This window comes from Siphateles boraxobius, unplaced genomic scaffold, assembly GCF_051911475.1.
Source record: "Siphateles boraxobius isolate OS27281-9 unplaced genomic scaffold, OSU_SipBor_1 9, whole genome shotgun sequence".
Lineage (NCBI taxonomy): Eukaryota > Metazoa > Chordata > Actinopteri > Cypriniformes > Leuciscidae > Siphateles > Siphateles boraxobius.
The window spans coordinates 22,331,748-22,336,395 of record NW_027509219.1 but is presented as its reverse complement, the minus strand read 5'-3'; the positions used below and the strand labels follow the sequence as shown (position 1 = coordinate 22,336,395).

The following is a 4,648-nucleotide window of genomic DNA, read 5'->3' as shown; positions in this document are numbered from 1 at the left end:
AGAAGTAAACGGGAGACGAAAAGCTACAAAGGCAAATATTCGCAATGGTATGTATGTGTTGGTTTTAAGCCTAAATCAAACATTTTATCAATCATTTGTTGTTTCTTAAACCTTTTCTTACAAAACCCATAGCCCAATCAGTACAAACATAGTCTCAAAGTCTTAATAATTCACAAGATTTAACAAGTTGTCAAATTCGTACAATACTTGTACATAATCATGCAGCTTTTACTTCTTGTGCTGTCAATGGCTAGTGCCTCAATTCCTGTACATATTTATCTCCATATTTGTAAATCAGTTGCGCACCTTCTTGGAAAGTAGTCGGATGTCCCATACACTGTCAGAAAAGTTTATATTAATAGCATTGTATTCATTATAATTATTACAAATTGGACCCTGTCTGTTGATGTTCCAATGATACATGATGTCTCTCCACAACTCATAACCTTCCTCTGTTTGCAAGAGTGCAAAAGCTAATCTGACTTGTCACATGACATCAGATACTCGATTATTTTGTCGTAATCATATCAGTTACACTGCTGATAACTGTCCCGCTTGCATGTAAATCATGTTGTTGTTTTTTTACGTTATCATGTAACATATTATGTCATGTTATCATAATCACTTTTTTAAGTTCATATGATTATTGCATGCTATTAAAGACATATTTTTATTCATAGAAATGCTCACATATCAGTGAACTTATTACATAAAAATGCTTTTAATATATAATTATGCAACACTCCTTACATAAATAAATCCTAATGTTATATATAAACTGACTACTTGCAAGTAATGTATTAAAAGGACCTTCCTTTCTGTTTTGCAGGATTGTCTTTTTTAAAGCTCTACAATATCAAACTCAACAGCTCTTTTAGGAACCAACCCTCTCAAGATCTACTAGTGAGTCGCAGCAAATCTTGCCGTGATCAGCCCTTCCCAGGTAAAGTTTCTATAATATTTCAATCAGTATTTACTCATCAAATGTTCTCCCCTGAATCGTATGGTAAATTAACTTAATTATAACTGTGTTAATTGGTATGTTTCAAGAACAATAGTAATTGCACATAGAGTAAGTGGAGACTTTCTTGTTTTACAGCAGAGAAGGAAGACCAGTCCTTATATCAACGCAAGCTAATCGAATAAGTCCTTTGTTTCGGGTGAGGAAGAAACATCTGGTGCCCAAAGAAGACAGAAAGGTGCGCAAGTCCATTGGTATGTCTTGTATTCAAACAATGCTGTGTATTACATAATTTGATCTTGACAATTTTACATTGTACAGATTATCACTCGATTTTTATATGGGTTAAACTGTTTTTCTTCAGTACTTAGCTTATATTATGTGCTGCAATATTATATATATATAATACTTCAATGTGTATATTATATAATGTACTGACTGCTGCTTTGTAAATTTAAATAAGGAACAGGCAACTCTGGCCCTTTTGCGTTCTCCTTTTTGAGGTGGAGAGTTTACCTCCAACCCTAATTGAGCACATCTGAACATTTTAACCAAAGTCTTCAGGTTTACTTGTAGACAATAGGCAGGATGGTTCGAGGTTGGAGCTAAATCTGCAGGACAGTGGACGCTGAGGGCCAGAGTAGCCCATCACTGCTTTAAATAAAGCTACACTGTGTCATTTTTTATGTTGATTCTTTGCAAAAAAACACTTTGTTCTTTCAAAATTATATGTGCTCATTCATGTGTAATTACTTCCACCAACTAATCAAGTACTCTCGTAAGTGTAGAATCTGCCATTCAGAATACATATGAGCGAGTCGCTCGAATGGCGGCAGCCATGTTGCGCCTCCATCTTGAAAATACATTAGCCAAAGAGGGACATACCTGGAAATTCAAGCTTCGCCTTTCGAGCCTTTACTTAGTGGCACCGTGACGAATGCGAGGGGGAGATTACTCATAATAATACGGCCACCGTAGGAGTTAAAACGCCCTCGGAATGGGAGGGGCTAGAAAGTAATATTCAGTTGGTAGTCTTATACAATTTCACCGCTATATTGGAGAAAATCTTACACAATGTAGCTTTAAATAACACAGAACATAAGCTGACCTGACTGTCCATTAAACAGTTTAATTTGAATTGTTTGTGTTTTTTGTTTTACTTACAGAGCAGGACTGGAGAACGCCTGACGATGGGATGTTGAGACTTCTTCCTCTGAGAAAAAGCTACACCACATCAGTAATCACATCTTCTGCTCATCAGTTGTACTGTAGGGCACAACTGAACAAACTGTTTTCACGAACAAACTGAAGAACACGAACACGATAGAGACGTACAGGGAAGAGCAAGAAACCAGTTTAGCTGTGATATTGAATTAATTTTTTCCAACACAATATAAAATCTGTTTTCTGTATCATAGGTGACTGAATAGGATTCTCTGGCACTCATTTGTGTGGCTTCAGCAGTTGTGAATGGATTAATTTGATGTTAATGTATTTTTGAAGGCTCATTGTTATTTTTCTTGAATCTCATTTGTCTTTATGCTACTTTATCAACTTTATGTTGTGTCCTCAAATAAAGTGTTGTGTAATAAAGTATGGTGAATATTGTGTATTGAAAGTGGTGTTTGGGACAGAATTTTATTTGAGAAATTTGAATTTCTTATTTAGCTTAGTTCATAATTTAAAAACAACTAAATATAATTAATTACCATAATTATTTTACTTAGGACATAAACATTTTGTTGTGGTTAATGATATTTGGGACAACAATGCAGCAAAAGTTGCACATACTTGCATGTATGCCAGTTTTCAGTGAAATAAAGAGAAGGTGTGTGAATAACAAGAGGCTGCAGTGGGCTATCTTGCTACAAACACTTTAAGTATAATTGAAGATGATCCATGTTGATCATTCTAGTACATCTACTACTGCATTTAAAATGAAAGCATAGACATTACTGATGTCAGGCAAATAATCAGCAGTCAGATGGGGTGAAAAGGATATTTTGGCACTGTTTTGTTGTTTTACTGAACGGTGCATTATCCTTGTGATATAGTAATAGTTCAAAATCTAAAATCTGTGTAGACTGTACTGCCCGTCCACCCCCAGGGGCCCAGCAATGGCCCCAAGAAGAGCAAAAGAAAGCACATTTCAAATGGCTGTAACTCAAAGTCCGGTTAGTGTATCAAAGAGACAATATGAAGGACAACTGCTTATGCTATGTTTACTAAATAATGTTGGGCACAGTTTTCAGACATATATGGCAAGCTGGCATAAAGGTTATTTTAAAAGTGCTCGCAGTAAAATATCAAATTGCAACCTATCCCTCATATATATCATAAAGGTTTGCACAATTAACAAATTTAGATATCCAGTTGCCCATTAAAGATATTATTTATTTAACATTTACTGTTTCATTACTAAACGTTTTAAACTACATTACCCACATATCTCTGTCATTATATCAATGGAACAGGAAGCCTTGTGCTGTAGTTCATTGAAATGTGCAGACATGCTTAGGGTTAGGGTTGGGATCTCGGTAAAAGAGAAATTTCTCACAACATAGAGACACTTTCTAGTTACCTTAAGGTATAACTAACGTAATAATAACACCAAAACATACTTTGTAACATGAAGCGCCGTTTTATATGGGTTAAAAGATAGTCCAATCACAGCGAGTTCTGCGATAAAGTCACAGCCAATAACAACCCAGCTGAACAGATGCGTCACACTTACTTGCCCAATTATGGTAAATGATGACAGATCTCTTCCAGTTCCGGCTGCAGGGATAGATTCCTTAAATATTTAATATTTGGGCTGTTAAATATGTATTGTTTCTAATTAAATTATAAAACTCACATTTAAAAACAAAAAGACTCCTTTGTGTGGTTACCATCCAAAAACGTTGGATTCATATGATCATGACACAAATTTGCTTATTTGATTAGACTGATGCATACATTTGAAAGAGAAAGCAATGGCACCATGGCAGGGTAGTTTGCAGTTTTTTTAATTAAAGATAATTGCATGTACTAAAGTGCTACTAACATTTACAATGTATGTATAGTATATCCAGTATATTATATAACAAAATGTAACAAAAGCATAATGAATGCACACAATTTTTAAAACAAATTCCAATATTTAATGTCAAACTGTTTAAAGACAAATGTAGTGCCAAAACTAATCCACAACAGAATAAAAATCAGATAATTGTAAACAAAACATAAAATCCAGATACAGGGGCAATCTATTATAGTGACACATACAGTTATTTAAAAAAATCGCTGATGAAGTTATATTTTTACAAACCACAAGATGAGATTCAACTTTGTTATGTGAAAATATATTTGTTTCTTCCCTTTAAAGAACAAATAGGTGAAAACTTAAGCACAACATTTTACATTCTCAACTTTAATTCTATATCCTTGTGATTATTGGTCACTTTTATTGTAACTAAATGAAAGGAAACCTAAAATAGTTAATTATTATAAATGTCAGCAAGAAAATGCTTCTATAAAATACATTCACAGGTAGGCCTGTATTACAATTACATTAACCAGGTAGTCATTCAATGATAACATAGATGTAGTTATAGTGGATAAATAGTGACCACTGTAATCGAAGGTTTAATGAAGCTAAATGTAAGACATTAAGTCTATCTAAATGTAAAGGTAACAAACTCACAG

General features: G+C 34.1%; 1 long non-coding RNA gene across 2 annotated transcripts; it reads left to right on the top strand.

Annotated features, from left to right (window-relative positions):
- Window positions 1-890: 890 nt before the first annotated feature.
- LOC143732643 (uncharacterized) lies at window positions 891-2,377 on the top strand. Of its 2 annotated transcripts, none has more exons than XR_013201149.1 (3): window positions 891-943; window positions 1,103-1,215; window positions 2,128-2,377. It is a non-coding gene; the product is annotated as an uncharacterized LOC143732643 (long non-coding RNA). The 2 variants fall into 2 exon arrangements; XR_013201148.1 differs by having other exon boundaries at window positions 894-943; window positions 1,100-1,215.
- Window positions 2,378-4,648: the final 2,271 nt, after the last annotated feature.